The sequence below is a fragment of the Oncorhynchus kisutch genome, linkage group LG13 (genome assembly GCF_002021735.2).
Source record: "Oncorhynchus kisutch isolate 150728-3 linkage group LG13, Okis_V2, whole genome shotgun sequence".
NCBI lineage: Eukaryota > Metazoa > Chordata > Actinopteri > Salmoniformes > Salmonidae > Oncorhynchus > Oncorhynchus kisutch.
Window position 1 is genome coordinate 32,997,060 of NC_034186.2, and position 13,314 is coordinate 33,010,373.

Sequence of the window (13,314 nt, forward strand, 5' to 3'; positions counted from 1 at the left end):
GATACCTATTGGACTCTGAACTGGTTTTGACCTTTTGCCTGTACACAACCATTCTCTTGCCTACCCCTTTTGGGATTAATAAACATTGTAAGACTCCAACCATCTGCCTCCTTTGTCTGCATCTGAATCTCGCCTTGTGCCTTGATAATGGACCACTGTGAGCGTTGTATTCCTTGTTATTGCAGGGCAGTACACAATGCCACCAACATCTCTGACCTGCAGCATGCTGCTGAAAGCGTGAGAGCCTACAGCAGAATAATAAAAGCCATTGAAGAGGCAGAGATTACGGCCAACATATCCAAAGAGGCACCCGAAAAAGCTCTGAAGGTGATTATTCTGGTCCGGATGCTACAGCCACCATGAACTTAAATTCACAATGACATGGAAAATAGTTAACATACCATGCAAAATTATTTCACAAATCTCTTAACTTTGATATGTTTCAGGATGTGGAGGAGAAAGGTCTGACCAACAGGTCCGAGGAGCTAAAGAATAATGCAAGAAGCTTACTGACAGAGGCCATGAATGCCGAGAAGGACCTTAAAGGTGTAGTAATCATCCTAATTCTTGCTTTTTAACGACACTAAAGCTACATTAGAAACAAGAATTGCACCAAAATGTATGATGTTATTGACCCATTCTCAATCCTTCCAGGTTGACATTTATTGTCGTGAGTCTTATCATGGAGGCAGAACTGAGCAATGTATCTTTAGATGGGCCAGTTGCAAAGTCAAAATGAGCTATATTGTAAAAATTCATGAGAACAAAAATTTGATTTTTGCTCTTATTTTAGGGTTAGGCATTAGGGTTAGCAGTGTGGTTAAGGTTAAAAAAGGATTAGGTTTAAAATCAGATTTTAGACTTTGTGGCTGTGCCAGCTAGTGACCACTCGGCAGAACTTCATCCAGGGCAAGATTCATGACAATGAATGCCAACCTGCTACATGATAAGGGGCAAATGCTTTGCTTTATGATGTTGAAAAAAGCTTTGCACTTTGTTAATGGAGGGATTGAGGGCAATTCACACTACAGTATATTGTATGCACCTCAATAAAACACATTCCAGTGTCTCTGTCTGATATTTCATTCTGATTCTGATATTTTATCATACACTGAGTATACCAAACATTAGGAAGAGTCCTTTAATATTGAGTTGCACCCCTCCCCCCTTTTGTCCTCAGAACAGCCTCAATAAGTTGGGGAATGGACTCTACAAGGTGTCACAAGCATTCCACAGGGTTGCTGACCTATGTTGACTTCAATGCTTCCCTCAGTTGTGTCAAGTTGGCTGGATGTCCTTTGGATGGCAGACCATCCAAAGGATGAGATTAAAAAGCCCAGCAGCTTTCCAGTTCTTTAGACATTCAAACCAGTGCGCCTGGCACCTACTACCATACCCCACTCAAAGGCACTTAAATATGTTGTCTTGCCCATTCACCCTCTGAATGGCACACATATACACAAGCCATGTCTCAATTGTCTCAAGGCTTAAAAATCCTTCTTTAACCTGTATCCTCCCCTTCATCTACAGTTGATGTCAGAAGTTTACAAACATCTTAGCCAAATACATTAAACTCAGTTTTTCACAATTCCTGACATTTAATCCTAGTAAATATTCCCGGTTTTAGGCCAGTTAGGATCATTTATTTTAAGATTGTGAAATGTCAGAATAATAGTAAAGAATGATTGATTTATTTCAGCTTTCATTTCTTTCATCACATTACCGGTGGGTCAGAAGTTTACAAACACTCAATTGTATTTGGTAGCATTGCCTATAAATTGTTTAACTTGGGTCAAACACTTCAGGTAGCCTTCCACAAGCTTCCCACAATAAGTTGGGTGAATTTTAGCCCATTCCTCCTGACAAAACATTTTCAGTTCTGCCCAGAAATATTCAATCGGATTGAGGTCAGGGCTTTGCGATGGCCACTCCAATACCTTGACTTTGTTGTCCTGAAACCATTTTGCCACAACTTTGGAAGTCTGCTTGGGGTCATTGTCCATTTGGAAGACCAATTTGCGACCAAGCTTTAACTTCCTGACTGATGTCTGGAGATGTTGCTTCAATATATCCACTTAATTTTCCTCCTCATGATGCCATCTATTTTGTGAAGTGCACCCGTCCCTTCTGTAGCAAAGCATACCCACAACATGATGGTACCACCCTCGTGCTTCACGGTTGGGTGGTGTTCTTTGGCTTGCAAGCCTCCCCTGTTTTCCTCCAAACATAACAATGGTCATTATTGTCAAACAGTTCTATTTTTGTTTCATCAGACCAGAGGAAAATTCTCGAAAAAGTACGATCTTTGTCCCTATGTGCAGTTGCAAACCGTAGTCTGGCTTTTTTAGGGCGGTTTGGAGCCGTGGTTTCTTCCTTGCTGAGCGGCCTTTCAGGTTATGTCGATATAGGACTCGTTTTACTGTGGAAATAGATAATTTTGTACCTGTTTCCTCCAGCATCTTCCTCCAGCATCTTCACAAGGTCCTTTGCAAGGTCCTTTGCACCAAAGTACGTTCATGTCTAAGAGACAGAACGGGTCTCCTTCCTGAGCGGTATGACGGCTGCGTGGTCCCATGGTGTTTATTTATTTTGATTTCCCATGATGTCAAGCAAAGTTTGAAGGTAGGCCTTGAAATACATCCACAGGTACACCTCCAATTGACTCAAATGATGTCAATTTGTCTATCAGAAGCTTCTAAAGCCATGACATCATTTTTTGGAATTTTCCAAGCTGTTTAAAGGCACAGTCAACTTAGTGTATGTAAACTTCTGACCCACTGGAATTGTGATACAGTGCTTTAAGTGAAATAATCTGTTTGACTCGTGTCATGCACAAAGTAGATGTCCTAACCGACTTGCCAAAACTATCGTTTGTTATCAAGAAATTTGTGGAGTGGTTGAAAAACTGGTTTTAATGACTCCAACCTAAGTGTTTGTAAACTTCCGACTTCATCTGTACACTGATTAAGGTGGATTTAACAAGTGACATCAATAAGGGATCATAGCTTGCCCCTGGATTCACCTGGTCAGTCTATGTCATGGAAGTATACACTGAGTATATGTTTTGTATACTCAGTGTATATTCCACTTATCCACAAACTTTTTACACGCAGATCTCAGCCAAATTTGACACCCACAAGCAACGTGTTGGTCAGATAAAGAAGAAAAGAGACATGATGAGAAACGATGCTCTTGCAGTTACAGATTCAAAGAAGTTTGTGGACACAATATGAAAGATTATGCTGGTGTTTTAATGATGACATGGAACGGATGAGAATAACATCTGCAGTTTACACACTCTGTGCCACAACATGAACATAGGTATGTTATTCACACACACTATTTTTGTGTGTTTCAGATTACATTGGGCAGCTTTTAGACTCTGCCAAAGCAGCTGTCACTGCTGCCAATACCACTTTAAATTACATAACAGACACTAAATAATATTAGCCAAGAAAAAAAGGGTGTCGGGTAGCCAGGCCAGTAGTCCAAGGTTGGTGGTTCGAAACTCCGAGCTGACTAGGTGAACAATCTGTTGATTTCCTCTCCTGGTGTTTCTCCCCAGCTCTCTATTTGGCATGACCTCCAATGGGAAGGGTCACATGTGAGATTTGGGTTTTCATAAGATAGGGCTCTACTCAATCAGTGGCCCACCCCTGTGAAGGGACATGGGCTATAAAACTTTTCAAACACGCCCTCCTCTCCCTTCCTATTTAAGCCCTTGACGACAATATAACCTCCTGTTCCGATGATGTGAGGACGACGGTCCGATGTCAGAATGGTTCAGATAATGACTAAAGAATAAAGCCAACATCAGCGTGAGCTTTGGTTGCGAATGGTATGAACTTTGAACTCTTATTCACTACAGAAGTGATACCACCTAGACGTTGAGTTAGCAACAGCAGATGCAAATGAGGGTTAGGAAGGAACAGAAAGAGTATCCCGTCTACCACACAACAACGTTACGACAACGTATCCAATTGACCACCAGAGACATTCTTCAAGGGACAAAGGACTCGGGTTGGGCAACACAGCCATCCATCTACCACCAACCTACCGAAGCGCAGCTCAGAGTAAATATTTATTGCAATTTCCTTTTCCAAATGGGTGGTAATTTAGAATACATAAGATACTGTATTTATGATAGCACAGCTTCGCCTTTGTTCCTCAGTCTTCCCGCTCTTTCACTCAAACCCAGCCCTTTTCTTTTGTGTAACCAGCTGTCATATCTGTTCCGCCTGCTAGGGATGTTTTCCTTTATGACGTCATTTGTAATCAAGTTATGATTTAAATATGTGTATGTGTAATTCTGTGTGATTAGTTAGGTATTTAGTAAATAAATAATTAAACCCAATTTTGTATTGCTGATTCAACTTGTTAGCCAGGGTTTGTGCAGATACCTAAGAATTTACAACTTTCAGATGAGACTGAATTAACGTGACGATTAATGTTGACTGCCATTGATGTAAAATATTACTAGGTCTATAAGAGTTTATTCGGAAGATAACAGCTCTATAAATATTATTTTGTGGTGCCCGACTCTCTAGTTAATTACATTTACATGATAAGCTCAATCAGGTAATATTAATTACGGAGAAATTATTTTATAGAATAGCATGTCATATCACTTAATCCGGCATAGCCAAAGACACGACAGTCCCAAGAAACAAAGAGATCTTCTGTTGAATCTGACAATTAATCTTAATGGTTGTACAGTCGTCCCAAATAAAACTGTGAAGGACCTCAGCGTTACTCTGGACCCTGATCTCTCTTTTGACAAGCATATCAAGACTGTTTCAAGGACAGCTTTTTTTCCATCTACGTAACATTGCAAAAATCTGACACTTTCTGTCCAAAATTGATGCAGAAAAATTAATCCATGCTTTTGTTACTTCTAGGTTAGACTACTGCAATGCTCTACTTTCCGGCTACCCGGATAAAGCACTAAATAAACTTCAGTTAGTGTTAAATACGGCTGCTAGAATCCTGACTAGAACCAAAAGATTTGATTATATTACTCCAGTGCTAGCCTCCCTACACTGGCTTCCTGTCAAGGCAAGGGCTGATTTCAAGGTTTTACTGCTAACCTACAAAGTATTACATGGGCTTGTTCCTACCTATCTCTCTGATTTGGTCCTGCCGTACATACCTACATGTACGCTACGGTCACAAGACGCAGGCCTCCTAATTGTCCCTAGAATTTCTAAGCAAACAGCTGGAGGCAGGGCTTTCTCCTATAGAGCTCCATTTTTATGGAATGGTCTCCCTACCCATGTGAGAGACGCAAACTCGGTCTCAACCTTTAAGTCTTTACTGAAGACTCATCTCTTCAGTGGGTCATATGATTGAGTGTAGTCTGGCCCAGGAGTGTGAAGGTGAACGGAAAGGCTCTGGAGCAACGAACCGCCCTTGCTGTCTCTGCCTGGCCGGTTCCCCTCTTTCCACTGGGATTCTCTGCCTCTAACCCTATTACAGGGGCTGAGTCACTGGCTTACTGGTGCTCTTTCGTGCCGTCCTTAGGAGGGGTGTGTCACTTGAGTGGGTTGAGTCACTGATGTGATCTTCCTGTCTGGGTTGGCGCTCCCTCCTTGGGTTGTGCTGTGGCGGAGATCTTTGTGGGCTATACTCGGCCTTGTCTCAGGATGGTAAGTTGGTGGTTGAAGGTATCCCTCTAGTGGTGTTGGGGCTGTGCTTTGGCAAAGTGGGTGGGGTTATATCCTTCCTGTTTGGCCCTGTCCGGGGGTATCATCGGATGGGGCCGCCAGTGTCTCCTGACCCCTCCTGTCTCAGCCTCCAGTATTTATGCTGCAGTCGTTTATGTGTCGGGGGGCTAGGGTCAGTTTGTAATATCTGGAGTACTTCTCCTGTCTTATCCAGTGTCCTGTCTGAATTTAAGTATGCTCTCACTAATTCTCTCTTTCTCTATTTCTTTCTCTCTCTCGGAGGACCTGAGCCCTAGGCCCATGCCTCAGGACTACCTGGCAGGATGACTCCTTGCTGTCCCCAGTCCACCTGGCCGTGCTGCCTGCGGCTATGGAATCCTGACCTGTCCCCTGGACGTGCTACCTGTCCCAGACCTATTATTTGACCATGCTGGTCATTTATGAACATTTGAACATGTTGGCCATGTTCTGTTATAATCTCCACCCGGCACAGCCAGAAGAGGACTGGCCACCCCTCATAGCCTGATTCCTCTCTAGGTTTCTTCCTAGGTTTTGGCCTTTCTAGAGAGTTTTTCCTAGCTAGTCCTAGCTAGTTTTTCCTTAGGTTGGGTTTCTGTACAGCACTTTGAGATATCAGCTGATGTTACGAAGGGCTATATAAATACATTTTATTTGATTTAATAACCAGAACCAAAGTGAACTCCACTGTTTTTGACAAGGTGTTTTTTAACAGGTACACCTCTGGGGAAACATTCTGGATTTGATACTAGCTTGATGACATGTTTGCCCATGATGGAAACCGCTCCCTTGTAATCCTGTTTGTTTACTATTTCTCTAGAGTTTCGCAAGATGCTGAGGCCAGTCTCACACACAGCTTTACATCACAGTCCAAGTGTCTAAGGAGAGTTAGCGGCTAAACACAGCAGTTGGCCTCCTCAACCTGGACACCAACAGTGTGGTCTTCTACGTGGACGGCTATCCTGATGACTTCACTGTAATTACAGTCCTCTATCCCTTGTCTCGCAGGTGCGTTGTGCCTCTGCATCATCCTCAGATTGTTGAATAGAGAAGTACACTTTACTAGTCTGTAATCAGCGGGACCAGACCCGTCTTATTCTCCATATTCAAGTTTTGTTTTAATTCACTATGTATGCCCCTCCTTCATTAGCCTGCAGTTGAGCTGCGTTACCCTAGTGCTGTGGAGCCATCAAACTGTCTACTATCAATGGACAATTATTTAGTCTGTACAACTTCAAGAATGCCATCAGCGTAGACAAACACCCATATATAAAGTAAGAACCAACAAAAGGGGATCACCACCTTGTTTTAACATCTATAAAAGAGACCATACTGTACAGAATGGTGAATGCTGTCCAAATTTGGCCAGTTATGCCCTGTACCATTACCATATATATAGCAGTCCTCTCTGCTTAAATGTCAGAATGTATCATGCAATTCTTTCCTCCTGTCAGAGTTTGGGTTAGTCAACAGTCAACAGTGCCTTATTATTTTGACGGCATTGGTTACGGTTTGGTTCCAGACATTAAGACCCTGAAATCCAGAGAAGAAGACTGGTCAAGTTCCACACAAACAGCCGGGTGTGGAATGCATTACTGTTTTATATAGGAAATTAGGTATGTATGTATATCTGATATCAGGTACAAATGTTGATTACAATCACATGCAGAAACCATTGAATAATTAGTACATGCAAGTGAATGAAAGACTTGGTTTACATTGTAAGTAGTGTAATCAATAAGCATACAATATCATCAAGTACACACCGGAAATTCAAGGTATTGCAGTTGAACATGAATAGATTAAATCCTAATTGAGAATTTATGGTTGGTGTCTGTAGTGTAAATGTCGTCATGAATGTTGTATTTCATAGGATTCGTACACTAATGTTATTGTGGAGAGAGGTTGTATTGTGCTGCAGGGAAGGCCAGACAACTAAGTCCTCAAAACCAAGAGTACTGGGAAAGTTTCATTCATTGTAAGTTAGTAACACAGACTCGCAGTGCACAGTTCACCCAAAAAGGCTTAGTTTGTCTGCATCAACTTTTTTGTTTACTTCTGCTTTCTCCCTGTGAATTTACAGGTGTAATAGATACACAATTTGAAGTACATGGAGAAGAAAGAGAGATTGTCAAAATGGACTACAAGAAAGAACGTTTCAGGAATTTCTACATTGGGGGTTGAGAGAAATGTACAAAACTCTGTGAATGTGCTTTCTGCCATAATATCCTCTTGCAAGGGATACTTGCGTTTTCCTAGAATGTTTTATCAAATATGCAATTATCCATGTCATCCATTTTCCTTCAGATAACATCACAGTCCCTCCATTCAGAGGATATATAGATAATGTGATTTTAACACCTCGGGAGATTGAGTTTAACACAACAATTGGTGTCAGTGTTGGATGTCCAACCTCTCTTTTGGTAAACCGCCTCTCATAAATTGCCATACAATTTTGTGAATGCATTTCAGACTGCACAATGTGGGGGAGGAGTTTACACATTTGACACCGTCACAGTGTTATAGAATTTTCTTGTACAGTGTTTTATTTTTAGGGTGTTTGTGAGGCTACTCCCTTTCAGTGGACCCACGGGGTTTCTGGACCACCCTTATGGCCATGGTCTCTCTGGGGTACAGGAGCAAGGAGAATACAAGTGTTCTTCTCAGGACCAGCGAAGTCAAAGAGGTCAGGCCACTATTCAGTAATGGATTAAGTTTCTCATAGAGCATCATCCAAAGGCTGCACTCGGTGTGTCATATTTTAACCTCAAACACGAGCAAGAGTATCAAAAGGAGTTAACAAATTGAATTTAACAGTTTTGCTTCAGATTTGTACTCTTTTTGTAAACACTATCATTGCACCATTTCTTTATTGATCCGCTTCATGGATTCCAGCTCTCATTGGTTGATGGATATGTGGTGTTTAACTTTGATGACAATGCCTTGAAGTCTACCAAGACATATAATGATGAAAGACGGCACTACTTGACTGTATTAAGGATAGCACACGGTAAGACATTTTAATTTGTCAAGCTGTTTCTTATCTTAAATTCTGAAATTGCAATAAAGTGTACAATGTTGTGGTTGATTTGTTCCAAACACCCACAGACATAACAACATTCCTGTGATTTCCTCAGATTGGAGTAGAGGGTTGATAACAAAGACTTGGGCCAGCATCGATCCTCCCCCCAAGTCAAGCCCAATGAACAGCAGGTTGTGTTGGGAGGAGAGACCTTCAGGGGCAGCCTGACTAATCTTCATGTCAGGAGGTCTGATTCAAAGGTTCTTATTCTAAGCTCCAACAACCCAGTTACCCAGCAGGGCACAGGGAACAAACCTCCACCAACCCAGTTACCCAGCATGACACAGGGAACAAACACAAAGATCCACTAGCCCAGTTACCCAGAGGGAACAGGGAACAAACACAAAGCTCCACCACCCCAGTTACCCAGCAGGGCACATGGAACAAAAACAAACCTCCACCAACCCAGTTACCCAGCAGGACACAGGGAACAAATACAAAGATCCACTAGCCCAGTTACCCAGAGGGAACAGGGAACAAACACAAAGCTCCACCACCCCAGTTACCCAGCAGGGCACATGGAACAAAAACAAACCTCCACCAACCCAGTTACCCAGCAGGACACAGGGAACAAATACAAAGCTCCACTAGCCCAGTTACCCAGAGGGAACAGGGAACAAACACAAACCTCCACCAACCCAGTTACCCAGCAGGGCACAGTGAACAAACACAAAGCTCCACCAGCCCAGTTACCCACCAGGACAGGGAACAAACACAAAGCTCCACCAGCCCAGTTACCCATCAGGACAGGGAACAAACACAAAGCTGCACCAGCCCAGTTACCCATCAGGACAGGGAACAAACACAAAGCTGCACCAGCCCAGTTACCCATCAGGGCAGGGAACAAACACAGAGCTCCACCTGCCCAGTTACCCATCAGGGCAGGGAACAAACACAGAGCTCCACCAGCCCAGTTACCCATCAGGACAGGGAACAAACACAAAGCTGCACCAGCCCAGTTACCCATCAGGGCAGGGAACAAACACAGAGCTCCACCTGCCCAGTTACCCAGAGGGCACAAGGAACAAACACAGAGCTCCACCAGCCCAGCCTGCTCTAACCTGCTCTACACACACAAACATTTTGGTGTCACTTTATTTGAAATAAGAATAGATTATGCATCTGTAACTTTGTTACTCATCATTCTTACTCATCAAGTTGGTGGTTGAAGATATCCCTCTAGTGGTGTGAGGGCTGTGTTTGGCAAAGTGGGTGGGGTTATATCCCGCCGGTTTGGCCCTGTCCGGGGGTATCGTCGGATGGGGCCACAGTGTCTCCTGACCCCTCCTGTCTCAGCCTCCAGTATTTATGATGCAGTAGTTTATGTGTCGGGGGGCTAGGGTCAGTCTGTTATATCTGGAGTATTTCTCCTGTCTTATCCGTTGTCCTGTGTGAATTAAAGTATGCTCTCTCTAATTCTCTCTTTCTCTCTTTCTCTCTTTCTTTCTTTCTTTCTTTCTTTCTTTCTTTCTCTCGGAGGACCTGAGCCCTAGGACCATGCCTCAGGACAACCTGGCATGATGACTCCTTGTTGTCCCCAGTCCACCTGGCCGTGCTGCTGCTCCAGTTTCAACTGTTCTGCCTGCGGCTATGGAACCCTGACCTGTTCACTGTGATTGCTATTATTTGACCATGCTGGTCATTTATGAACATTTGAAAATCTTGGCAATGTTCTGTTATAATCTCCACCCGGCACAGACAGAAGAGGACTGGCCACCCCTCATAGCCTGGTTCCTCTCTTGGTTTCTTCCTAGGTTTTGGCCTTTCTAGGGAGTTTTTCCTAGCCACCATGCTTCTACACCTGCATTGCTTGCTGTTTGGGGTTTTAGGCTGAGTTTCTGTACAGCACTTTGATATATCAGCTCATGTAAGAAGGGCTTTATAAATACATTTGATTTTGATTTGATCATTTTCAGGATTCATTCAGGACTATCTGTAATCATGGTAGCATCCATATTAATGTAGAAGTGTTTAGAAACATTTTCTATTCTTATTTACAAATAAAGTGACAAAAAATGACACAAGACATTATTTACCATTAATTTCTATTGGGCACAAAATAATCTGAAACACTGTTGTAACGCAGCTGTTTTTTTCTATACTGAGCAAAAATATAAACGTAACATGCAACAAAGATTCTACTGAGTTACAGTTCATATGAGGAAGTCAGTCAATTGAAATAAATAAATTAGTTCACACCCTGATCTGTGTCACCTGTTTTTGTGATTATCTTCGCCCCCCTCTAGGTGCCGCCCATCTTCTCCATTATCCCCTGTGTATTTATACCTGTGTTCTCTGTTTGTCTGTTGCCAGTTTGTCTGGTTTGTCAAGTCAACCAGCGGTTTTGTGTCTCAGTGCCTGCTTTTCCCAGTCTCTCTTTTTCTCGCCCTCCTGGTTTTGACTCTTGCCTTTCCTGACTCTGAGGCCGCCTGCCTGACCACTCTTCCTGACCACTCTGCCTGCCCCTGAGCCTGCCCCCGAGCCTGCCTGCTGACCTGTACCTTTGCCCCACCTCTGGATTATTGACCTCTGCACACCCTGAGCCTGCCTGCTGTCCGGTTCCGTTGCCCCACCTCTGGTTTACTGACCCATGCCTGCCTTGACCTGTCTATTGCCTGCCCCTTTTTGATTAATAAACCATTGTTAATTCGATGTTGTGGATCAGAAAACCAGTCATTATCTGGTGTGACCACCATTTGCCTCATGCAATGTGACACATCTGCTTCGCACAGAGTTGATCAGGCTGTTGATTGTGGCCTGTGGAATGTTGTCCCACTCAAATCAAATCAAATGGATTTATAAAGCCCTTCTTACATCAGCTGATATCTCAAAGTGATGTACAGAAATCCAGCCTAAAACCCCAAACAGCAAGCAATGCAGGTGTAGAAGCACAGTGGCTAAGAAAAACTCCCTAGCCAGAACCTAGGAAGAAACCTAGAGAGGAACCAGGCTATGAGGGGTGGCCAGTCCTTTTCTGGCTGTGCCGGGTGGAGATTATAACAGAACATGGCCAAGATGTTCAAATGTTCATAGGTGAACAGCAGGGTCAAATAATAATAATCACAAGGGTGCAACAGGTCAGCACCTCAGGAGTAAATGTCAGTTGGCTTTTCATAGCCGATCATTCAGAGTATCTCTACCGCTCCTGTTCTCTCTAGAGAGTTGAAAACAGCAGGTATGGGACAGGTATCACGTCCGGTGAAAAGGTCAGGATTCCATAGCCGCAGGCAGAACAGTTGAAACTGGAGCAGCAGCATGGCCAGGTGGACTGGGGACAGCAATGAGTCATCAGGCCAGGTAGTCCTGAGGCATGGTCCTAGGGCTCAGGTCCTCCGAGAGAGAGAAAGAGAGAGAGTTAGCGAGAGCATACTTAAATTCATACATGACACCGGATAAGACAGGAAAAATACTCCAGATATAACAGACTGGCCCTAGCCCCCCAACACATAAACTACTGCAGCACAAATACTGTAGAGAAAGAAAGTCTCTTCAAAGGCTGTGCAAAGTTGCTGGATATGGGAGGGAATTGGAAAACACTGTTTTACACATCAATTCAGATCATCCCGAACATGCTCTATGGGTGACATGTCTGGTGAGTATACAAGCCATGGAAGAACTGATACACTTTCAGCTTCCAGGAATTGTGTTCAGATCCTTGCTACATGGGGCTGTGAATTATCATGCTGAAACATGAGGTGATGGCGGTAGATGAATGGCATGACAATGGGCCTCAGGATCTCGTCACGATAACTCTGTGCATTCAAATTGTCGTAGATAAATTGCAATTGTGTTCATTGCCCATACCATAACTCCTCCGCCACCTTGGGGCACTCTGTTCACAACGTCGACATCAGCAAACCGCTTGCCCACACGATGCAATACACGTTGTTTACTGTTGTGAGGCCGGTTGGATGTACTGCCAAATTCTCTAAAACAACATTGGAGGTGGCTTATGGTAGAGAAATGAGTCAGCATGCCAATTGCATGCCCCCAAAACTTGAGACATCTGTGGAATTGTGTTGTGTGACAAAACTGCACATTTTAGAGTGGCCTTTTGTTGTCCCCAGCACAAGGTGCACCTATGTAATGATCATGCCGTTTAATCAGCTTTCTGATATGCCACACCTGTCAGGTGGATGGATTATCTTGGGAAAGGAAGAAAGGCTCACTAACAAGGATGTAAATACATTTGAGCACAACATTTGAGAGAAAAAATAGATGAGGTCTGGAAGGGGAAAAAACGAATTTAGATTTTTCTCCTGTGAGATACATTCAGCCTCTTGCGAATTGGAGGACAATTATGAAACACAGAGAGATGAAATCTATCTATAATATATATATATATATATATATATTAGTTCATTTTTGGGGGAAGCCTGGCTTCCCTTGGCATCCATGAATACACGCCACTGTCTCTCAACGCTGAGGATTGTGAGACGTGTGTAGCCTTTGATCTGATGTGACCACTGGTTGGGTTGGACCATTGGATGTGACAGTTCCCTGCTGTTGTTCTGATGCTCGCGCCTATTGGCTGGCTGTGAGGTGAAAGGT